At 37.2% G+C, this 26,607-nt stretch overlaps 1 protein-coding gene across 1 annotated transcript in view; it reads right to left on the bottom strand.

Moving 5' to 3' along the window:
- Positions 1–26,607, bottom strand: part of LOC150082784 (protein tiptop-like) — a 346,346-nt gene that overhangs the window by 293,356 nt on the left and 26,383 nt on the right. The gene's annotated exons all lie outside the window — the stretch shown is intronic.

Here is a 26,607-nt window from a genome sequence, read left to right on the forward strand (position 1 = left end):
GATTACTGGAAAGATTTTCCAGAGTCACAATCTAAAAACAGAGATTCGTGATGGAAAAAAAAAAAAAAAAAAAAGTTCAAACCGCTCTTTAAATATTTAGGACAGTGTGGGGAGGAGCCTGTTTAAACCTGATCGCGCAAAATTCTTAAAGTTTGAACTTTACCAAACTTATGCCTAGATACATTAAGCCATCATTGGAAATGATGTTTTTTATTACGCCAGCTGGTGGTATTTATTAACAACTAAGAGGCAGAAATGTGTTAACAGCATATTTGTCAATACGTCCTCATCTGCTTTATGAAAGCTTAAGCAAAAAAGTGCGATGTCCAAAAATAATGACTAAAATGCCCAATAACAGTTTCTGAGATCAGTAAGCCCTCCCTCCTCTAAGAATATGATTTTAAAGAGGAGGGCATCTTTCTGTCAAACTTTTTTTTTTTATCCAAAACCTGTTGTCCAGAAAACGACGACATTTATACTGCTGCCACTATAATGGGCATGTTGCCTGGATTGTATGACTCGCCTGGCATGCAAAACAATAAAGCTCTTATTTATTAGTAAACACAAATCTACATATATGACTAACTGGAACGGCTTGTTCCGGAATAAATAAAGCAGAATTCAACAATGGTATTTCCATTTATTTTCACGTGGTAAATATGAATTGTCGAAGTTAAAAATAAGCATGACATCGTAAAAAATAGGTCAATACAATACAATGGATGAATCAATAGATTACTACTGTTATGTGGTTCGTGAAAAGGTGTCAATGACGTCAGTAGCAGTGGCAGTAGTTCCAGTTCCATATGTCACGACTTTTGACCCTTACGTGGTTGCATTTAACACTCAGAGTATCACGACTCCTGGACAGGATGGTGGCAGGTTAAGGAAAGCTGGTATAATGTGACTGGAGAAGAAAATTTTTAAATTTCCGTTTCAAAGAGCCACCGGAAGAAAAGAAAAGAAAAAAAAAAACGGAGAGAGAGAAGAATGGAGGGTGGGGACTAAAGTAGAGTAAGGTAGCAAATGCAACATCATCTTCAAACAGACTGAATATGTAGAGAATTTAAAATGAGATAAATAAACCGAACTGAGGCTGTGATGGTGGTCGGGGCTAATCTTAATATAATGTATTTATTAATAGATATTAACTCAGCAGTAATAAGCAGGAACAAATTGCTGTAATGTATGTGTGTCATAATATTTATATGTTTTACCTTTAGGCTGTTAGGACGAAGATAAAATCTCATATTAATAAAGTCTGTTAAAGGGGTCAGTAGAAACTCAGGAAACAGAGGAGGAGGAAAAAGAAAAAAGATTTCCTCCATAATTCTTTTATTTTCCTTTTCAAATTGCTCTTTTATTTTTTATTTTATTGTTTTTTTTTTCAACCTGGTTCTTTAGCTATTAGATCATACAAATTCAAATTTAGTATTTAACTAGGATTTAACATTAATAAAAAAAATAGGCGAACCGGCTACTGCTAGCACACCAATTGCTAGTCAGCACCATTAGGCCTTAATGCCTGAAATGCCTTCATCTAAGTCATAAATACACCAGCAAAAACGGATCCAAAAATGAATAAGATCATGCCCTAAACAAAACAATGCGTAAAACAATACTGTATTGTAAAACAAGTTATCAATTAAACAATGTTTAATTGGACCTATGACTGTTTGCGCTGTCCGAAAATGACTGCGAAATTTGAAGCGACCGGACATCTTGGTGTTCAACCAGGATGAGGTCAAAAACGAGTGGACTCCTCTCGTGTTGAAGATGTGGCTATGGCTGTCGTAGATTTATCAAGTCAATCTCCATGTGCTAGCGCAAGTGTGCCAGCTGTTTCTCGTGAAGTGGACATGCCGTATTCCACTGTAAGGCTAGTAATGCGTCAGGTGTTGCGGTACTATCCTTACAAGATGCACGTGCTACAGCAGCTAAAGCATGATGATGCAAATATTCGTTTCACATATGCACTTCAGTTTCTGGGGCGAATGACAGTGGATATCACTTGGCCATGGAACATCCTTTGGAGTGATGAAGCCCACTTCTGCTTAAATGGACAAGTGAACACGCACAACTGTCGCATTTGGGCAACAGAAAACCCTCGAGTTATCCAAGAGGTCCCGTTGCACTCCCCAAAAGTGACAGTGTGGTGTGGATTTACGGCCACTTCATGGTTGGGCCATATTTTTTTTGAACAGGTAACACCGACTGTACTCTGCACCTGTTCCGTCACTGGACAGCGATATTATGAAATGTTGGCAAATTTCGCAATACCATAGCTGCAACAGCGTGGATGCCTTCAGGATACCATATTCAAAGCAAGATGGTGCGCCACCCCACATCCACCGTTTGTCCAAAGATTGCTAAGGCAACACTTTACAGACGAATGGGTCATCAGCCGTTGTTTCCAGACATCTTGGCCACCCCGATCACCGGACCTCACCCCATGCGACTTCTGGTTGTGGGGTTTTTCGAAGAACCAGGTATATCGGGAAGGATGTCAAACTCTGGCAGTTCTGAAGGACAGCATTAGGCGTCATGTGCTGGCTATTCCAGTTGACATGTTAAGTTCTGCTGTAGAAAATGCTGTTCTTCGAATGGAAACTGCTGTTGACCAAAATGGAGGACACATTGAACAATTGTAGCGCTGTTCAAGTGATTTGTATTGCCACAGCGCCATACAGTGACAAATTTTATAACTAATTTTTTTTTTTCCCCAATAAATGGCGAGCGCATTCTCTATTGTACCTGTTGTCCAAATTTTTCATCAGTACGAGTCTTAGAACTCGCTCCAGAGCCCTCTATATAGGGATACTTTAATTTTAACACACACACACACACATATATATATATATATATAACGGGAATCATGCCATATTTCTGGGGGGGGCCACATGTAAAAGTCGTAAAATTGGGGGCCATGGAAACTGTTAAGTGGGCCACGAAAAGTTCACTTCTAAAATAAAATTATTACTAATATAAAAAAGAAATTAGTGAGATCCGCAAGGATCTCACTAAACTAAGGGACAATAATATTATTCTAATATTTTTTTGGTAGAAGTATAATTGTATATTGCGAATAAACAAAATATTATATGAGTAAAAATTCTATTATAAATAAAGATTGCAGTTAATAAACCCCTTTTTTATTATTAATATTCCTTATATTATAAACAAATAATACATGTTATAAATAAAAAGTGCAGTTGATAAAGTACATATTTATAATAATTTTTATAATACAGTAATTATAATAATTTATAATAATTACATTTATTATAATTAAACAATATGGAGGGACCAGAGAGGTGAATGAAACTCAGAAGTGGGCCAAGAGCAAAATAAGTTGAGAACCACTGATATAACCCACACGTCACGTATAACCGAACTGAATACAATACAGCGAAAACTATTGCAAACATCGAATGTCATGAAAATTCATACTAAATCCCCTACACTACGCACATTACTTCCCATCCCTAACAGTCAGTCCCCAGAAAACCTCGACGTAAAGTCTTTGATAAGCAGATTCCCATAGAAAAAAAAAATCTTCCGGCTTAAGTCTCCCCTCTCCCTCTCATCAACATATACGCGCACCCTGGGACAAATTATCGGTGTACTGTACACTTGTAACACCTGTGTAACGGATTGGACAAGCAGTTCCACTTCATTGGAACATGCCCCCTTTTCTTACGCGGCGACACACACGCACACACAACCGATTCACCGAAGGAAAGCAACAATGGCTCCTCGGTACGTGTGATAATAAAGGACAGGAGTGTAAGTAATCACGATAATGGAAAAATCTTCTAGTAGGCTCTCTCACTCACTTAAAACATGTGGTGTGTGGAGGGGGGAGGGGTGTAGTCTCAACCGCTGCACTATGGGTGTTGCAGCTGATGTTTAACCTGTGCTTTTCAGTAGGTGGCTTCTCCCGAAATCCAATTGAAGACTGGGGTTCCGTCGAAAGGTGTCATTTATCACAAATAGATACATTTGGTGCAGTAAATGTAATTAAACGGGGGCTAATCTACAGGGATTACACCTCCACTTAGATAATAACAGGTGGGTGGTGCAATGACGTATCTCAAATAGATAGTGCAAGTTTCGGTCCCTCTCCCCTCGGAGTATATCCATGTACCTCACCCCTTTATGGTGTAATAAACAGATCGGTGGTTATCTCAAAGTTGATAAGAAATCAAAATTTATCTTCTGCCACCCCCACCAAAACCACTCCTCGGTAATTTATTTTCATATAGCTGGACTATAACAGATTCTCTTTTAAGTTAAGCAAACATGCTTTTTCATTACACAAATGAATAGCTGGTGTAGTAAAAAAAAAGAAATAAAAAAAATTACTGTCTTTGGTGGGGGGAGGCAAGGAGGAAGGATATTTTTCAGATGAACTGTCAAAATTGCGCTTTTCAAATCTTTTTCGGTTGCTGAGCCCTTCTACAAACCGAACTCAAATATCTTTAAAAACAGTATAAAGATTTAATAAAAAATTAAGAACATTTGTGGAACTCTAGGTTACGCGGAAAGCAGGTTGAAGGCCACTAGCATACGCAATATATTCTTTATACCTTTACTTTTTCTCGCTAATAGTTCCTCTTATAGAGTGTGAACTATACTGTAAATGACTTTTTGTCCACAACAGCGGCTTAAAAAAAGGCTAAGCCTAATTGCGAGAATGCATCCATTATGCAATACCTTGAAACAAGCTCAGTTTCAAGAATTACTCAGAAAATACCACGACTTTCACATAAAAAAAAAAATTACGTTTAGTGCACGACTCTTGACGGTATGTAACACATTTGAGGCAGTTTAGCTGTTGTTGGACAACTGATGTTTAATGCAATACATGAGACGACCATGTTTAATTATACAAAGTAACAAAGGAACGATCGAAAAACTGTGGATTTTAATTGACTGCTTCTTTCCTGGCCAGTAGTGTAAAGCATTGTTGACAAATGTGCTAGTGAAAACGAAAGGGAAAGAACGAAAAAAAAAAGGAAAAAAAAAAACCCAGCCAATTGGTTAGCACTAAAGCAGTGAATTACATCAAGCATGTTTGTTGTGACCCAACTGAAGTCTGGTCATTCTTAAGCACGGTTGTCTAATTGTCTACGGGCGTTTGCGGTCATGTGACAAGCCTCTGCGTCCCTAGACGAAGTCATGGGGTGTCAGGTGGTAGGCCTGCACCCTAATCAAATCGGCGAGAGTTGGAAATGTTTGACAAGCCCTAACGAGGAACATGCAAATGGAGTCTGCAGAAACCTTCGCCTCTCTCTCTCTGTTTCCCCTTTAGGAAAAAGAAGCCGCTATTCAATCATTGAAGCTTCGTTCAAGATAAGGATAGGAGAGGACGCCTGGTTTGTGTCACTTCTGGTAGGGAGACGGCTGCTAGCCTTCAAACGAGATTACACAACGAATTGCCGGTGCCTAGGATGATGCGCCAGATCCTGTGATCGAGCTAGAGCAGTTTGATGAAGAGAAACAGCAGACTATTAATGAGCAAACGAGCGAAGAATAAATGCAGGCGGTTTTCGCAGGCGGCATCTTCCTTCTACTCTGCATCGTACGGGTCGGAAGCGGTGCCGTGATTGGCTAAATGAGGCGCTCATGCCAGAAAGTTGTACGTAAACGTTTTATTCAAATTTTCTAATATTGTAATGGGTCGAATTTCTAGCAAAACCCTTCGCTGGCTGCCCCTATCTCTCACATCAAACACCACTACTGATTACTGTTGTTTTAAAGTGAGCCGAGATGTATATTTTAAAACTACACAGAGATATGCAAAGTACGTTAGAAACGGATATCAGAATGATCAGAGCGCAGTTGCGTTTTTTCTTTCTTTCTTTCTTTCTCCTGAATGCAGTGAAACAAGACTTTTTGACTAACGCTACTAGTCTTAGAAGAAAAATACGAACGGTGTACATATCCCACCACTAGCGTATTCTCCCGGAATGGCTTACTTAGATTACCTTGTGATGAATTCAAACCACAGATGAAACCCACACAACGGAAGAAATATAACCTTCGCAAATTTTAGTGTTTAATAAAACAAAAAAGAAAGAAAGGGGATAAACAAAATAGGTTAACTCTCCTGCTTTATTCCATCGGAAAACAAGTTATTTTAAACTTCAAGTAACTTACTCTTCATATTACAAAGTAAAGGCAGTTTCTATTTGTTACCGTGATTATGACAGCATATAAGATACCAGTTTGAAATTCAGATCTTAAGATTGCTATAAGAAAAAGAAAAAAAAAAATCCTTATGGAAGTTTCCTTACCGAAACTACACACAAAATAAACTAAAGTCCCTCATCACTAAGTTCTCTATAATTTTTATAGAAACAAATGAGAGAAAGGATCAGCACTTGTTAATGAAGTATGCGAAAATGATAAAAAAATGAAATGGATGAACAGTATTCATCCCTAAGCTTTGAGGCGTAACGTAACCATTCTAATTACGAATTATTAGCATGTTTGGTAGATGTTTCAACAGTTTGGTAGATGTAATTAATATATTAGTTACCATACTGATATATCCTTTGAGAATACCAGCTCTTATTCTAGTTTATTTTTTTACTTTCCAGAGCTATAAGCCATACCTTATAGAAGTTTCCATAAGGTATGGCGTATAGCTCTGGAACAGTTTAGTTTTGCAAGTTACTTTTACATAGCAGTAAGCAAGGGTCTTATTATGTATATAGTCTTATCATGTATATTTATATAGAAGGGCTTAGATTTAAGAATAAATAAAAGGCCAAACAAGGAAGGGAAGCAATGAGTTAAACATTGGAATAGAAACATACATGATTAAGTAGAGAACAAAACAAATCTCTCTAAAAAAGCTATTAGGAAAGTTATATAGATCCACAGCCCCTTAGTGAATAGATATAAGTCGACAGGTAAAAAATCTAGTATTGCGGATCAAGCGGTGGCAGCATTCATAAAGAGGGTTCTTTATGGAAGTGGCTTAAGTAGAGCGGTCAGGAGGGGTTGGGGCACTGACAGCCTAAAACAGGTAACCACGAGAAAAACTTCAGTAAACAAAAAGCGCAATAAACAATGAAATTTGAATAATTATAATACTGAAGATGAATAAGATGTGGGACTGACTCAACAGTGGCAGTTCTCACTGGACAATTTCTAATGGGTAAGGAGGAAGTATAATATTCAGCAGATGCAAATTATCCCGCCGAAATTGGTGTGTGGAAAGCGAAGATGTTGTGCCCGTCCGATCTTCCCTCAGGTAAAGAAAAGAAATGTAAAGTTGTATTTAATGGTGAAAGGCAGGTTTTAATAGTCAACAGAAAAGAAAAATTGGTGTGATGCAATGCAGTGAGGAAAAATAGGGAAAAAAGCTGCTTTTTTCCCTATTTTTTTTGCTGAGGATTAATGGAAATAAATGCCAAGAGGCAGTCGACGGCCGGAATCGAGACATAGCATTCCACTGGTGAACTGCGACCTTTTGTTTATTATGAACCAGGGCATAAATTAAAATTGAAATTTCCTGGTCGTGCTCAGGTTTCAAGCTCTATTAGCCAGAAGAATTCGGAACTGGATAAGTGAAAATATAATAGGCTGAAGTAAGAATGGAGTATCCTTACGTCAAGAGAATGGTCCAGATGATGTAGATAGAAGAAGCCATGAAAATAATCCAAGCGGTCTAGCAAAACTGTCAATTAATATTAACAGTTGTGTAAGAACAGAAATAATATAGCAGAGAAGGAGCTAATGTATGGTTTAATGTGTGTGTGCGCGCGCACACACACACATCTTTTAGCCTGATATTAACAAGGCGAATATATGTTGGTAATGATACGCAAGATTGTACTTCAGATTAATATTATAGCTGTGAAAGAGAGAGAAAAAAAAAAGGATAAATTATATATCAGAGGGAGAGAGAGAGAGAGAGATTAAAAAAAATAGGAAGGCTTAACGAAGTAACCGGTAAAGAGTGAAGGTAAAATAAATATCTAAAATAAATGTTATAGGTAAGGATAACTGCAAAGTAAATTTCATTATTAAGATTAAATGAAGGAAGTAAATGAGTTAAAAAATATTTAACCGAATGATAGATGCATCCCTCATTAATTAAAGATAGTATGTAAGGTAGATATCTATCTGCAAATCGCAGGTTAATAGGTATGATGTTATGTAGAACTAAAACGGAAAGAAGAATTAATTGTGCAAGTTGCAGTCCCATTTATTTAGAAGGCATTCTATTGGATACAGTGCATGATTCAGAAAGCACTGGCAATATTGGCAAAATTTCATTCCCTATAATTATAGAATTATAGGGAATGAATTTTAAATTGGAAATATACTGGTTATAATGCTAATTGTGTTCATTAAGAATTATAGGTATCGTGAAATTGTAGCCCATGAAATTATGAATGACAAACACTAATATGCCTGCCATCCAAGCTTTGATTCTTGAATGGAAGGTTTAGCTGAATTTAACATCACTGATAGGAGGTAATTTTTATAATGAACAGTTAAGATAAGACTGAAGCAAATTTTGAGAATACTAATTGCGATTACATGTGATTAATTGATATTACTTTATATTGTAATGTTGATTTAAGAGAATTTTAAATGAATGGAAAGTGAAAATATAACAGATTAGAAAGATTTTACATGAATAAGGACGTGTTCATTTATCAGCAGTGGTTCTCCTTTATGTTTATAAATAGCTTCTTTAATGGCTATTTATAGTGTTTTGTTATTCTATTTTGTGTCAGCCTCAATTTCCCATGAGATATACATAATTCTGCCCAATATACTTATTTGTAAAGAAAATAACCCTCAGCCTTTGGATCTTCTGATCATATCGAGAATTAACACAACAGTAAGACTGAATTGTGGACCTTAGTGCTTTGAAAGGGCAACTGTCAGACAACAGCACTATAGAAACGCGTGTTCAGAGAGATATAAAAGGAAAGGTAAACAATGATAGAATAAAATAAAGAAAAAACTAAATATACAGAGTTATAATAAAATATCTCTTATACCACCCTCCCCAGAGTTCCTCTTCCATAATAGAGCAGCTGAAGATATGGGAATAGATCTAATAAGAGGAATGACTGAATAAAGTAGTAAGACCAACTAACTTAGCGACGGTGTGAAAAAAGCCCATAAAAGTTCCTCTGTCCTGGACAGAACACGAACCCAAGCTTTTTTCTACACAGTATGGAAGGTTGGCGATCCTAACCACTGTGCTGTCTGCGAGGGCGTGGTACATATGTTTTTGGGAATTTTTGGCGCCGCATCCAACACTCATACCATATTGTGCCAGTTCTTATGGCACTTCAGTTAATACGATTTATCGTGGATTATGTCTGTAGGAGTATATGGTTACGGTCCGATTTACATGACGGAGTGAAAAACGCGGAATAACTCACTGGGAAAAAGCCTGCTCACTCTGCCTAAGATCGCCTAATTACAGCCCCAATTGAAGAGGTCTTTACGAATTTCCGGATCTTCGATGGAATTCGAATGGTAAATGAATTGATTGTATTCATAGTCTTATTGGTTTTATGGAAGCATCAGCACCATACTGCTCCGATTTGTTACTGCCTGTTGACGCGTATGTTCATGGGCTGATTTCATGCTGTAAGAGCTGAAAAACTCGTAATAACTCAAAGGCTAAAAACCATACTCCCTCCGCCATAGATGGGCAAACTATAGCCTATTGAAGAGACTTCCAACGGATTGAAATCCAGACCTTTCCAAACAAGTAACGACACCACTATATCTGAGAGACGTGTCTGTGGATTCTTTGATTTCTACTCTGGGCAACAAGTGCATGAAAATAAATGTTAAGATTATGTTGACACAATCATAAGTCGTTATCCAATAACTAGGATTATTGGTAGTTGTATTATTTCAAAACGAGATTATTTTCTGATTTCGTATTGGAGCTTGACTACTAGTACGATGTTAGCAATTTTTAGAATCTCAATGGTTGAAAGAGACAGTTGTGTATTTCTCAATAAAACAGTTGTATGATATAATGAAGAGGATTTGTTTCTTTAAAATATGAATTAAATATTACAGATTAGAATTCTTTGTACGCATCTTTAGTAAAACACCAACAGTTCGCCAAAAGGAGAGCTAGTAATCAAAACTGGCAAAAGCGAGAAAAGTCAAATATTGAATTTTCTTCCTTTTCTTAGAAATGAGCTGCAAGAGACATTTGCAAATATAAGTAGGAATATGCAATTTTTTTTTTTTGAGAGCACCAAATGTCACGCATAACACTAACAATATAATTACTAAACCCAACCGAAATCATTCTATATCCTGTTGCGTATTCTAATCATATCTCGTTACGAATAAAATTATGCGATGGCCATTGTTCGATGTTTATGATCTGATTGTAGATTTGCATTCTGTATTCAAAGTGGTTCTTAATCTTAGCGAGACCTCAAATCCATTCACACATACACACATCTTTAAAGACGCAATTTGAGGTTATCTATGTCATACTTGTCGCCGACAGGATAGGCGTCTTAGGAGATCGTGATGGCATGCACACGTAGAGCAAGTGTGTCGGGGGGGGGGGGGAGTAGCGTACGCAAATAACTCTTATAGATGTTATTATAAACATTACAGTGGAAACTGTTAATTACAAATATGACTAGATCAGATTTAGTTAGAATGTAAAGGGAGGTGGGCGTTGTTAAACTATTATCGCTATATGACAAGGGGGAAAAACAATCGCTAGATATATGGCAGAGCCTATTCCGAGGGACACCCCTTCTATTAAAACGTGACAGCTATGAAGCTACACATTGATATCTTACGTGTCTTCCGCAATCCTGGGATCTGTGAACCTGAGATAAGTATCCCAGTTGACGACTTGCCTTTTGCCCAAGCTGTATATCCCCTAGCCCACATTTACACAGCGTGCTAAATAAGAGCAATATTGGCAAACCAACTTGTCTATACAGACGAATGAAAAATTATCTCAGCGTGAGTTGCACAGAGATAAATTCTAAGTGAAGTAAGCAAACTGTGCATACAATACTGCATGTTAAGAGACAGTAAAGGAAAAATGGCAATCATTAAAATTTAAAACACAAGAAATAGATTTGAGGAAAAAGAATTCCTACAGTCCTCTTTCGCATAAACAGACCTTCCAATTGATTGCTGGGCGCTCGTGCATAAGAAATAATTTTGCCACTTTCGGCAAATACAAATTGCGAGAAATAAGTTTACTCACATTCCATTGGCAAATTATTTCCCTCACCCCCAACAAAAAAAAAAAAAAAAAAAAAGAAGAAGAAAACTGCAATGTATCATAGCCACAACCCCGAACAATAAATTACGTTATAAACAACCAGGATGGTCAGCTATTGGTTACAGTTATAATCAAAAACGGGATCGTCGCTACACCTCCATTACTACAGGAATCGTCAGTAATAATGGCAAGTCAACCAGCTGATATACTTTACATACTTGATTGGTTTAGAACTATCTGTTCCATCCGTCAAAACGTCAGGCAATGGATTCTGTGATTTGTACAAGGACTTTATAGTGATATGTCCTTCAGCGATAACAGTTTCCAAAAGATGGGAACATCACCCTACAGTCTCCCAGTATAAGTGTACACAGAGAGAGAGAGAGAGAGAGAGAGAGAGAGAGAGAGAGAGAGAGAGAGAGAGAGAGAACGTCAGACAAAATGTAATTTAGACTGCTACAAAGTGCACTACAAACAGGAATCCGTGCCATCAGAGTAGAAGGGGAGGGGCCTTGTTTGTTCTCTGGTGCCATTACCCTGTCCCATCATTACACACAAGCCGTCTGCACTCTTGCAAGCATGAAGAAACATCAGTGGAGTTCTCCTGTTTTTCTGTAATGACGAAGCTGAGACAATACCTTCCTCTTGTAGCCAGGGTGACAGCGGCAGTGAAAGGCTTAATTGCACGCTAGCCTGACACCGTTTTATTTGTCGTCAAAAGTGCAAGGAAGAAATTGTCAGCATTGAAACTGTTTACCCAGACAAGAAGACAGGTCTTGCTCATTATGGAAACTTGTGCTTAATTAGCCGACGTTTTGTAAGGAGAGACGGTTACCAAGTAGTTTACCGTGCTGGGTGGGATGAGACTGTGCTCACAGACATGTCAACACTTTGTTTGACAACAACGTCAAGATTTTAGACACTTTTTCATTCGAGTTTATTTTATTAACGTTCGTGCCAAGACTTCTTTTTTATACGAGAGATTATACAAGCTGAAGATGGGCGTCAATGTACTGGTGAAACACAGATCAATTAGGACCAGATGTTGATGAAGACGACAGATGAGCTATGTCACATATAAGCTTAGTTAACAAAGTCACTAGAAAAGTGGCTGAAATTTATCTTCAGGTTCTCCTCCCCCACAATCTTGTTACTGCCACCCCGGCATTTCCACTCGCTCTCTCTCCAGTCACACCTTGAGTGAGCGTGAGAATTTTCCTTTATCATAAAAAAATGAAAAGAAAAAAATAATCCTAACTTAAGTTGTGCCGACCACCGCCTTTCTCTTTCATTCCAAAAAGAGCATTTCTATTTGGTAATCTTTGTTGTATCTCGATATGTACAGCTATCTTGAAGAACTTGGTCAACTGTGGTACCGTAAACACTAGCGAGATAAAAATTCTTCATTTTTTTTTTAACTAAGATAAAGTAAGCTACCTTTAATGCACTACTTCCAGGAGCTATCTTGATACTGTATTAATCACGATCACCTATATGATGAAACAACACTGCCAAGAGATGAACAACTGACAACATATAGCGTCTATAATGCCTGTGGACTACTTCCTTGTGGCGGAGAGGGGATACTTCTGTATCACTGATTACAGTTTTCGTTGCTAAGGTCTATTATCACTGGTTTCTTGTGCATCTGGTTTCATTAATCAATGATACCAGCAATGAAACGCAAATTAGTCAATCACAGAATAAATAAATGATAGATAATGTAATAAAAACTCCTATAAAATTTTGAATCCGTGTTAGCACCGAAATGAAACCTGAAAACTGAGGATCATCCTAATTCCTTATTAATTATACTAATTTCCAATTAATTTTAACAAACATTCTTAACTGAAAAAAAAAAATCCCAAAGATCGTCATTATTAAACTCATATCCAAACCATCAAACGAGTTCGGTACAAAGATACTAAGACTTAACTGTACAAAGATACTAAGACTTAAATAGGGTTCTGTGCCTATTAAATATTTAAGTATCATTGGAATTTTCGATCATTTGTTAAATAAGGAACAGTCATATCACCCAAGGAAACTTTAAATAGAATCTCCGTGTAGTAATGGCTTTCTCCGATATTGGCATATTAAATAGGAAGATATCAAAAAATCAAATGATTCTATGTGCATGCGTGAAAGACTGCTTCATGCAACAGTCAGAAACATTTAAAAAAATACTTTCTTAATAGGAAGCTGCTAAATGATGTAAAAACTTTAATCAATTTTAGTTAGAAAACAGGTAAGATAGGATGCATCTTCGGATCTCGGAATGATACGCCGAATTACGTTATAACACGCGAGAAAACTCTGGGCACATGACAGTAGGCGGTGGTTACTATAGCAACGCATTTCACAGTTTACTGTAAAGGACCGTTTGGAAATAATGCACTGGCAAACAGTTACAGTTATGCCAGTGCAGGGGAGGAAAGAGGGGATTTGTGGATCACTTTCAATAAATTTATGAGAACATCCACTTCTTACAAACTCAGAGGTCCCAATGGCACAACCAAGAAATTCATCAACAGGTATTTAGTTTTTCTGCGTACTTTTTTTATGTTCCTTGAAATAAGAATATGTAATATAAAAAAGACATTTAAGAATATATATCCACGCTCATATGACGGCCCTAAAAGTACTTCTAGCAATTTACATTAACATACGTTGTGCTGCCATCTGGTGTGATACTACTAAAATATTTCTATTTAAAAGAAGAAATTAGAAGAATAAATTATATGAATGGATGATCGGACTGTTTAGGAACTCTTTGGATTCAACCAGTTAGATGTCAGAATTGATTAACACTGCTGAAAAAGGAATATAAAGAACTTAATTCCAACATCATCCACTCCAAAGAGCGTCACATGGCACCATAAGGTAGTAAATAAGTAGTCCAGACTTGAATAAACTCCAAGATTTTTGTTATATAACCAACTATTGAGCTTCGTCAATAAAGCAGTTTGAGCATGTTAAAAAGAAAAATGATGTAGACACGTTCCAACTGAGAAAAATAAATAAATAAATAAAAGCTGGTTTAATAATGAAAGTCTTAAAAGAAATTATAAATAATAGAGTAAAGTAATTCCTGTGTATCTCCGGAATTATGCATAGGTTCAATACGACACTTTTATCATTTAAAACTTATTGAATACAGATAGTGCTATATTAACAGTAAATTTCTTCCATCTGCATTAGCTTCAAATCTGAAGAGGCGAAGTAAATATTAGCGATCGTATGCATTCTCCCCCCCCCCCTTTCTGTCTTCGTATGAAGCTCAAGTACAAGCTGACACGCGCAGTTTATTAACCTGTCAACAGTGACTGGTTGTTAACATGTGTGGAAGACTTGAGACACTTTTGTCCGATGGAACACGTAACGCAAACTCAGCACCAATGTCAACCAGGGACCGACAACATGCAACATAAATAACACCGTCACCGACCGGCACAGAAGCGCTACCGTAGTAAAAGGAAACGGTAGAAAATTTTATAAACGCTAAGTAAAAGTGCGTGTCATCTAGCCTTTTGTTAAAGCCGTGCTGCCATTTTAGAAAGTGTTCGCTGGGTCAAAAGAATACATGAAAGTCAATAGATTTTGTCAGCTTTCCATCAACTTTTTTAGCTACTTCGGCGATTTTCACACGGCCGACACTAGAACCATCATCTATAACATCCCATCCGAGTCTGCATGTGATTTCTTTGCTTCCTTCTCAATCAGTACGACACTATTCATATGCGTTAAACATTTAAAATATATAATCTGAAAATAATCTGTTCCTGGTGACAAGAGATGTAGACACGTATTTCTAAAAAAAGTTAACATTTAAAAAAAGGCCTTACTTTTTATTCTGAGCTCGAGGGAATTCGAATCCCTACTTTCTGTCTAGGTTCGAATCCTCCCGAACGATCATTCACAGCCTGAGATGTGTTGATGTTAATTCACACTACCTTTTCTCTATTTAATTACATTCAGGTCATCAAAACATTGCTATCCGGTGTCTCCGATGTCCTTGCAAACAATCCATTACAGAAATGACCAAAGAAATATATTACCAAAGACCACAAATAATCGGTAGTACTGCAAAATGCATTGCCATTTATAATAGTCCAGCAATTTTAAATGTCTCGCCTTCCAAGAGTTTGTGACAAAGTTCTTAACTGAGGACAATGTGGAGTTCGAGATTGACATCGGAAATCTTCCAATCAAACTACGAGAGAAGGCGATCGTTATTAATCAGAAAAAAAGTTGGAATATCTGTAAACCAACAACAAAGATACCATTGTAGAATAAACCAAACAGAAAAACTTTCCTTTTTGAAAATTTACAAATATAGATTTGAAGCAGAGGCAGAACAACACTTTAGTATTAGCCCGACTTATATACAATGTGTGAAGACGAGACGAAAAATATTTTAATTAAGATCTAGTTTAGAAATTTCCCTGTCATTAAAAATTTGACAAAAGATAACGATACATTTTAGTAAAAAAAAATAATATTAATAATATTCATTCATAACATAAATTCGGATATCAGGCTACAGTTTTCAGATGTGTTAGCAACTGAATTTTGAGAATGGGCGGACAGCTGTGCAACCACACTGACCACTCAACTGGATCAAATCAATCCATCCATGCTTCTGCAAAAAGTTCAAAAATGTCTAGCAGCGAAACGAGTAATAAAACTAACATCATCCAAACCGAATCAACCAAAGATTCAAACAGCAAGTGGAAAAGACAAAAAAATAAATAAAATAAGAGGGAGATACGTGGAGCACATAAAGGGAGAAGGATGCAAATAGCGAAACCCCACAAACTTTTCGTGGAGGGGGAAAAAAGATCAACACATTCCAGCCACCAGAATGAGCTATATACGCATTATTATTTTGTTTTACCATTATATTTCACGGTGTCTAGAAGGAGTAACACGAGACCGACAGGATAAAGCTTCCCGCCTTGGCAAACACAGCCCTTTCTCACTCAAAAAGAAAAAAAAAAAAAAAAAAAAAAAAGAAAAAAAAGGGAAAAAACAAATCTTAATACGTAACGAAGTACCAGGCTTATGTATTTTTCTGAGTACATTGTTAGTAGAATTACATTTCGTAGAGAGCTTCCAGTTGTTGATTCCAAGACAGCCCTGAGAAGATTTGCTTTTATATCTTTAATTCCGGAGCAAATGCATAGTGAAATTTTCGCGAGCTACGAGGCAACACTGTCATCAACAGCTAAAAATAGACTTTGCGAACTCATGAAGGTAAAGACATTTTCTAACATCTAATTTTGCATTACATACTCCCAACAACCGCCTTGGTGGCATTTCTAGAAGCAGTCTCCTGTAACGTCTCCACTTTACTGGGAGCCTCACGTGATCCGCGCGAGCAGAAGAACATTAAATTTTGACAAAGAGCTGCACGACGGTACAAACCAGTGCAAAGGCAACGGAGCAATTAGGTCGGAGCGTTGTTTGGCGTGTTTATTTTTACAGAAAGAACGTGCTTACTGATCGCGGGGCAGCACATCACTCGTTACATACACACAAACAATAAAGAGAAAAAATTCTTAGTTACGTTCCTTGCTTCCTACTGAATTTCGGTTTCCTGGAGTATACTCCCGTCGTTACCACCATATAAAGAAAAGAAAGAGGAAAAGGGAAAAAAAAACTCCAATTTTTCAAATGCCTCTTTAGTAGGTTTTATCACCTGATCAAGGTTGACTTACAGCGATCGAAACGGTAAACATTAAATTAAATCTTTCCCTGGGAAATCATCCACGATTATGCCCTTACTGACCTGCGTATGCTACTTCACATCCGGGATTTGACGACCTCTCTAGAGATGCGTATAATGCGAGAAACGCCACTCATCGATGTTTATCATTCGATGCCTTTATCTTGTGCATTATTTGCAATCAGAACACGAATACGAAACAATGGGAACATACACGTAAACACCTACCCTTCATACATAAGTAACTGCAATGCAAGCGGGTAGTTGAGTGAATATTAGGAACTAATAAATACTCTCCCAAGTTGTCTCATTCCTGAAGCGCCATTAAGTCTTCGCGTTATATACAATACTAGGATTTCTTCGTGTTGTGATTCATCAAAAAATGCTTCCCTATCGGTTCTCCTGGTTCTAAAGACAAATTTTCGCTACTTTTTCGTGTGACTCAATTAAAGTAATAAGGTTAATAAGATTTTTTTTTTTTAATAAAAATGGTAAATTTCGGCACAGTTTCAAAACATTTTATTCCACAAGCATGGGAATATGTTATATTTCAACGCGATCACCCACCTCCATATAGTTATTCCAATGATTGAAATAAATAAATAGATGTGTAAAGGTAGGAAAAGTGCACGGTTACTAAATCCTGAAGTAGATTTTCAGGAGTGCATGAAGTGATCCAAATTTTAAAAATCCGAAGATGCAAAATCGACTTGTACGGCAGATTTGATACATTCTCAAATTTTAACTTATGGGTGCATTCCCGTGTCGGTGTGCCAACATGGGGGAGGGGGGACACTCTCCTGCTTCTGTATAACTCCTGTTGTTAGGAGTTATACAGAAGCAACTTTTTGCAGAAGCATCCCTAACCGTCATATCAATAATGAACGATCCAAAGTACGCACCTAAAAAAATAATGGGCACTTCATAAGAAATAAAACGAGCTGCGTTTGCGACCTAATTACTGACTAATTCAATTTATCACAAATTTTATCCAAACCAATGCGTCTAAGTTTATCAAGATATTTAACTTTACAAGTGTTGCTGCTCCAGTCTACCAGGCCGATGTTCATCCGCTGCATCTGATGGGCCATTTCTGAACAGTTCAGGCTACTTATAACGTGTTTTTTTTTTAATGATAAACTGCTACTGTGCTATGATCATATGCTACATAAATTTCTCTTCGCTTAACTCCTCAAGACAGTAAAAATTGTGACACTTCGTCGTCCAAAAGTGATGCAATCCAAAGAGCGACTGCCATCTTGAAAAGTAACAATTCAGTGCCAGTATTTCAAACTTTATATACCACAAACTGTAAATGCATGTTCAGAAATATGGTAATAAAGGTATTTGGTAATAAGCATAATGACTACTCATAACCCTAAAAAATGAAAGTCCATTTTATCAACTCATTCTTGTAATTACTTCGGAAATCATTTGCTCATTCTAACAAATATAAATGAAATATTTAAAATGCTAATCCAATGAGAATACAGGGAGCAAATGTGATCACTGTTATATACGCGGGTCAGATGATGCGTATATCTTGAAATATTATTGAAATATTAGTTAACAATAGCACAACATTTTACTTCAACTTTCCAAAAGAAGTTTTTCCCACTATATGGCATTTCCTTTTCATCCCTAACCGTCATATCAATAATGAACGATCCAAAGTACGCACCTAAAAAAATAATGGGCACTTCATAAGAAATAAAACGAGCTGGCAGTTCTAAGATTGAGCTGAGACCGTAAGAAGACATTACTTCTATGAGTTGCTGCCATTCTTTCACCAGCCAATCAATGTTTTGACAGCAGTGGGGGTAAGGGATGCGTACAGACACTTCTTCAGGCCACGACCTCTTGCTGACACGTGGATGTGCTGGACACTCGACATATCTTTCGATCCCTGGTCCTGACAGCTGATGGAGGAGCCATCACAACCAGATTCCCCTACTCTGACGATGGTCATTAAGAACTAAATTGTGGTGTCAACATTCGAAGTCATCATTCTTTCAGCTAAAGAAGACGAGGGCGTGGAGAATTTCTCTCTCTGTCTCTTTCTAGTCAGCCGCCGATAACCTTGACATTGTCATCTCATCATATTTGGCAGTGTTACCTTGGAAGATTTAGAAACTACAAATTCAAGTTTTCTATAGAGCCAATGTTTCGACATTACCAGTTTCTTGAGTTAGGGAAGTTTTTGGATCCACCCATAATGTGAAAACGTTTCTACGATTAATGGTTGTGTTCCAGTGGAAACAGCTCTTTAAATAGATTATAAAATACAAGATAAGATCATAAAGTAACAAGATTGATTTTATTGTGCTATTTCTATAGGGTAACTGGAAGTCTTGCCAGTGGTGGCATTTGATTTGTTTCATCGTGTATTAGTAATATTCATGTATGAACTGGATTAGTCTACTGCTAGCTACCGAAGTGATAAAAGCGCTTCTTTTTTTTTTTTTTTTGTAGCAAAAATGAGTGATTACTTTTAAGAACAAAGAATTGATATAAAAATTTCCACCAAGTTGGAGAAATATGCAATGAAATAATATAAATGACTAAACGGTGGTATGTTTTAAAAGTAAAGTAGAGATGTAATTGAGGTCGCACGAAGTGGACATTCACAAGTCCGTTTAAAACGTTCCAAGGTCAAGTTTTTTTGTTTTTTTTTTTCAAATAGTCTGCTAACTTTGCACTTAATTGCTCAAGAGTTAAATTTCATCAAATGTGAGGGTCAGACCCACAACTGTGGGTCTGACCCTCAACCCACAACGGGCCACTTGAAGATATGGGAAGTTTCTGACAAAGATGTTTCATTGAATTTTTATTCAAGAAAGAACCAGCAAAGAACTGAAACTTGTTCTGATCTTTCAAGCGCAATTCAAGAAGGCTTTTTCAGAAAATTTATAACGTGTAATTATAATAACCGCTAGGATCTTTGAGGGAAGCTGCTCTCAGCCTTCGAAAGTCAGGAGAACACGCATATCAAAGTCAAAATTGAAAGTGTGTTCATTTGTTTCTTTGATATCAAGCGCATTGTTCATTTGGAACTCATCTCTTATGGTAAACAGTTAATCGCGTTTATCATTCGAAAATTTTCAAACCGTTAAGGAATTCCGTTCGAATCAAAAGGGAGAAACTTTGACCAACTGAATGGATTATTCATAATAACAATGCACAGTTTTCTTTCTTTCTTTTTTTCAGTTTTTGGTAAAAAGGAAAATCACGCAGCTTGATCATCCGCTTTATTTATAAGATATGAGCCTTTTGTGACTTTTTTCTCTAAGTTGATTTAGTCAAATGAAAAAAAAAAAAACTTTTTTGCAATATTGATGACTTTAAAGGGAAGGCGTTCTAAAGAATGTTTGGAAAGAAGAATTTCACAAATGTTTCAATAGTGGCAGTATCGTTGTTTAAAGTGCACTGAAGAAAATCTACTTTGAAAGGACAGATCGAGTACATTTATGCATTACCAATAAAGGTATGTTTATTATAAAATAAGTTTCGTTACTTTATGATAACACCTTATATACATTAAACTTCTCTTTGTATAAATACCATCAGGTAAATATTTAAAAAAATTCCATAGTGAGTTTATTTTTTCTTATAACTTCCCTTTGGAAACAAACTTTGCATAAGCAAATTTTCTAATCATATAAACAATATTTATAGAAAGCAACGGCTAGCAATCGCACTTTTATTTATTTTTATAGACGACTTATAATCCAGCCTTAACGATTTATGCCTATTTTACTTTTGACCATGACCCACTGCATATAACAATACTAAAAGTTTGAAAATATTTATGCAGCAGTTAGTGTACTTCCGTAGTTGCTCTCTAAGCTTTCCCTTACACTCTACTTTAATACAAAGCCGGATTGGGCTATTGAAAGTATACAACTCCCTCCCTGCGTAGCCAAGAAAGCAAGACATACAGACCAGCAAGCGATGTTGTCATTTTGTTTCCCGATCGATTCCTCCAACGCTATCTCTGCGTTGACAGTTGTTTGTTGCGTTGTGGCGCGTGATATTGTTACCACGTGCCCGAAAGACGTTGAAATCGAGCTCCGCGCGACATTTATATCTCACCGGTCTAGCTGGAGCTTCCGGAAACTGAACATGTGACTTTTATATCACCTCAAGAAAAGAGGAGGGGGGAAGCGAAAAGAGTGTTTGGGGAGATTTTATAGTTATCAGTGGGTCTTAACTTTAGAAGGGTGGGGGAATGCTTTCTTTATCCAATGAAATGCATGGGTAAGCAGTTATTTGAAGTGCACCTTTCCATAGAGACGAAGCATTATTTTCGGTCAATAAAACGAGTATCTAGACGTATTAGGTTCAAGTGTATCTGACCTCTTTTCAAGAGATAAGCGTGTTTAAAATTCATTGTTTATTTAAAGGAAATATATTTTCAATTGTTAAATTCAAAAAATTAATAAAAATTTTAACGACAACATAAAAACTCGGTTTTATAAAGTGATTTTATTTATTAAATAATAAAAAAAAAAAATCTGAAGTATCTTTGAGAGAGAGAGAGAAAATCAGGTAGCTGCAAACCATATATTTATGTCTGATGTACGTATTTTATTTATTCTCCAATTCCTAAATTTAATACTGTATTAGCAAAACTGCACAGTAAAAATCTAAATGCACAAAACTAATAATCAAAACAATAATACAGAGGAAAAACATAATGCAAGAATCAAAAAGACTGGCTAATCGAAGAAATGACACTTGCTATACAGGTTAATCGCTTCTTGCAAAGGCATAAATACCTAAATGAGAATATTGCATGAAGAACCATTTCTTCGGGAGCACGAAGCCGCTCAGGCCGTTAGAGCAATAATTTTTTTGCCTCTTCTTCAGTACGCGACTACCTAACAAGTCTTGGCGGTCAGGAATAATAACGGAGTGTCGGAAGATGTTGGCGGTTCTCTTCGGATTTCCCCACTTTCACTTTAGCCAGCTTTAGGCTTAATTACCTTCCCAACCCTGCCTTCATGGACCAGATAAAGGGTGTAATGGGCGTCTCCCGCATCTCTGTTGCACCATGTGTTAACTGCCGCCACCGGCGTAATTAGATAGTTGTCAAAACACAAATAAGGCGGTTAGAGGTCATGATAAGTAATTACCGGCAGAAGCTCGCTCACCTCCTTCGGGGTACTGCTTTAAAGTGGGTTACTACAGTGAGCAGCGTCTATTATTCTTCACTTTTCGTCCCCCACTAAACCCCCTCACTGTTTTTCCTTACTTATTGTGACGTCACTGGTGACATACAAATGTGCGCGCAAGGAGAGAGTAGGAGAAAGGGGGGAAAAAAAAGGAAAAAATGGAAGGTGTGAGGGAGCGAAGTCTCGCGCCTGCTAGCACTTCGGTATCAATCATTGGTAACCTACATGCAAACGACACTGTATCGCTACTAAGTGTAAAGAAAAGAGGCACCACTTTTAATTAAATCAAAGACGTGTTCACACATTCGCTCTCGGAATTTTAATTCGAGATGAGGCTGTGCAAAAACAAACGGAATATAATCTGGTAATCTCTTGTACTAAAGCTAGGTAATTAGCCACGTATATTAAGCAACTGGGCATTTTCCCCCAGTCTCCCCACCTCCCAGGAAATTGTTTCGTTGTATGTTGATGAAAAGCTCCACAGGATGTCCGGTTAGGACAAGAGGAAGCTGAATACTAAATGGCAGTCTATAATCCATACAGAAAAGAAAACCAGCAACCTCATTCACACACACAAAAAAAAAAAAATAATAATAAATAAATAATAATAAAATAAATAAAGCAATATAGGTCATTAAGTGCTTTAATCGATACAATCGAAGTATGTTTAGGTGCAATCCTTCAGCATCCGTCAACCAAAAAGAGACCAAAAATCAGAATGCAATATATGTGATGCTTTTCTTACATGGCAAATAATCTGTACAGCAATGCGATTTCTATTATGATTTCTTGCTTTCTACTGACCAGAGAAACTATAAAAATTGCAAAGATGCTTTGCCGTATCGCAAACGTCATCATAGAAATGATGAACTGACAAATGAGTGTTAATTAATATTGCGGTTGTGCATTTGCATGACAAACGAAATTTGCCACACATGTCAAAGACTTAAAGTCTACTAAGGTCACGAAGCATTAGTCTATGGTTCAAAAAAAAAAAAAAAAAAAAAAAAAGCACGTTTCCGGGAGAAAATACCATACTGCCCTCCTCCGAGATGAACCAACTTGATCACGATGCGAAAAATCCCACAATAACAGGATTCGGATTCGGTCTACACTGAATTGTTACCCGTTTCTGTTTGATAGTGTGGAAGAGCAGTGATTATAATCACTGTGCTAGCCAAAAGAGTCTTCTGCCGTATAAAGACGTTTGATAACAAAAACTGCAGTGTTCTGAAGGACTTTATCGACTTCTCTTTATAATCCTTCTCTAGAGGACTTCATCATTTTTGCATGATCATGTTCACTTTACTATTTCATAGTTAGTCACATTTCAGTTTTTCATGATCAGAGCCTAAAGAAGAAAAGATTGAGTAAAAATGGCTAAAACTACCAGAGAATCAATCTAGTTGTACAGCATCAGCAAAAGGAGTATGTTATCAAAGGGATAAACCTACTTAACACTATATAAAGATTGCTTAATAAAGTAGGAAATTTCCCAACAGCTTGACTATTAATATTCTACACCTAATCATGCACTGAACGTCAAACGTTTGTCAGGTGATTACAAACATAATATACTTTCTTGTGTGTCAACAATCACGAAAGTGGGACGCTAAATGAGTTAATGTTTGATGCAAAAATCTGATAACTAAGTAGGCCCAATTCATCATTGGCGGATATTTACAGAAAACGATATATTCTGTTCGTCATTTGAAAGACATCCCAAAGACAGGTTCTTGAAGTTACTCGTCGTGCAGAATATTCGAGTAGGAAACTTAATATTCAAGTAAGCAACTCGTCTGTCCTTTTTTTCCCCCAAATCCCGAAATATTTTTTTCCTTTTCATATTTTGAAATCTCCTTTGGGGCCTTCTTGCCAACAATTTAAAGATTCTGAAGAAAACATATCCCATATCCTAAATTTTAAGAAACTTTTTGATTGGCTGTCCCCGAGTATAAAATAAATAAATTTAAAATACAACGATCCTTGCATTAAATGCCATAATTAAGGCATGTTTTTCACCAAAACATCAAATATTAATGTGCCTATCACAACAATGGAAAAATTACGGAATTCACAGCTATGAGTTTCATAGATTTTTTCAACTAAATATAAAAACCACTAACTTTCATGAAACAGCAATTACATGGTAGCAGTACAACTGAAAAATCAACGATTACCCATGGGTATCGCTCTCAATCTTCACCATTACAGCGGGCTTCTTTTTTTTTTTTTTTTCACTCTCCTGTTAACTTGACAAACACCCTTCCTGTTGTTATTTCTTTGCAGCCGCCATCTTTTAATAGCTGACAGACAGTGTGTGAACACAACAGACGTGCCTGGACTGAAAACAAGCCTACCAAGATCTGCTTGACGAGTCGCTAACAATTACTGAAGTCCACAAGGGCAGAAGTAGAAGAGATGCTATTGGTGGACACACCGTCCTAGCAATAAACTATCAGCAGATCAATTTTTGGAAAGAGTAAAAGAACCGAAAAAAACTCTGATGATGTTTACAAGTTGCATCATGTATAGTTATACGGCACGCACACTATCAGTGCATACAAAAGAATAATCAAAACAAAGGTTAGACGGCACTCCATATGTTTTGTGTCCAAGACATTCGGTGTTGTTTAAACCAAAAAAAAAGGTTTCATTTTTTTTTTTTTTTTTTTATATTATGGACATTTCCAACTCCCTCCGAAGACGAACAGCTGACCTTTCACGCTCTGCCCAGAGGGCGTGTTCTAGTGCTGCCACCTATAACCATAATGGCCTCCAGAGTAAGGAAAAAGAGACAAAAATAGAGGGCCATCCATCTCAACGAAGAGGCAACCATTCGACCGAAAGCCTTCAATAAATCTACAAATGAAAGTAAGTCACGACACCAATACAGCCAAAGACCTCGTGATGTTGGAGTAACCCCGGCCAAGAAAAAAAAAAAAAAAAGTTAAGGTTGAAACTGATTCTGAATTATTTGTATAGTCAGGTATCAAAGTAATCTCGTTGTTTTTGGCGCCCGTCTTCCAGCCATCAATCAAGTGTGCTCCCCCACACACACTTTCTCTCTCTCTCTCTCTCTTTAACCCCCCCCCTCCCTTATCGATCCGCCATAAAGCCTAATTGTGGAAACAGTCTTCATATTTGCCTTCACGCAAGGAATCGACGCCGACGATCTGCATCAGTATTTCGATTAGTGCATTGCTGAATTTTAAAAGCATTTCCGGCTACGGACATTAGCGACACGAGCGAAACTGACGAAGGGGATTCTTTTTTTTTTTTCTATTTTTTTTTTTTTTTTTTAACTCCCTTTACTTTTTTTTTTTAAGTTTCGCTATTAGACGGGTGGAAAAGCGTGGAACTAAAAGAGTGGTACGCTAGTTAGCATAAAACCTGCTTCCGAAGCTAGAGCGACATTAAGCGGCCCTTTTCCTCCCCTTCGACCGCAGTGGTCCTAGAGATTAATTGGCATGCCTGTCAGAACAAAACGTTTGGAGCCATCAGAAACCTTCAATCCCTCCCAGTAGGAAGTCAATACTTCATTAAATGTAATGACTGACGCAAAAACCAACGCACACATACAGACGCCCATAAAGATTCCTTCCACCTGATTTATAGAGTCAGTGTGGTCCGATCCGCTGCGGACGAAAAGGTGTATGAAGGTCACGTGTGACTGCTTCCATTGGCGATTGTTAAGGAAAAAAAGAAGAAAAAATAACTAGAGAGAGAGAGAAACGTAAAGATTTGGTTGAGGGAAAATAAATGTTGAAGACTGAAGTCGTCAGAGAAGAAGAAATTAAACTAATTAATCACCAAGAAACACGAAGTACTGTGTGGCAAGTCGACCTCGATTAGGGAGGGCGGTGGTTCCACTGTAATGATGTAATGTCGTTCTTTCGAGAATAATTTCCCTTGTCATAAAACAATGCATGTGTCTCTAGCTTGTGTGTAATGTTTTAAGGGCCTGTTCCACGTCTTGGAAATTACAATTAGACACACGGAGACCCATTAGAAGGAGGAAAATCGGGTCGGTCTCTCTCTCTCAGAAATAGAAAATTAAATCAAACCTGGTGACGAATGAATCTTGCTGCAGAAGCACAATATGTTATTTCTCTCTCTCTCTCTCTCTCTCTCTCTCTCTCTCTCTCTCTAGGAAGAAGGGATATTACAGAGAAGAATGCAGCGCAGTGTAACACACCATAACAAGACAATGAATATATTTTTAATCTTTAGACCCAACTCCGCTGATCTTTTTCTTACGGTACCATTTAAACATTCGAATTGCTTATGAATCATTGTTAAGGCACTCGTACTCAATTAAGACTTCATTACTCAGGGTCAGACAGGGGTTTTGCGATACCCTGGGGTCAACTATGTTTGCCTCTTCACCTATTTATAATTAAAGGATATCCCTCTTCAAGTAGTAGCTCTTTAGTGAAAGAATA

Source organism: Mastigoproctus giganteus, chromosome 7, assembly GCF_048544385.1.
Source record: "Mastigoproctus giganteus isolate SK-2022 chromosome 7, ASM4854438v1, whole genome shotgun sequence".
In the NCBI taxonomy this organism is placed as follows: domain Eukaryota; kingdom Metazoa; phylum Arthropoda; class Arachnida; order Uropygi; family Thelyphonidae; genus Mastigoproctus; species Mastigoproctus giganteus.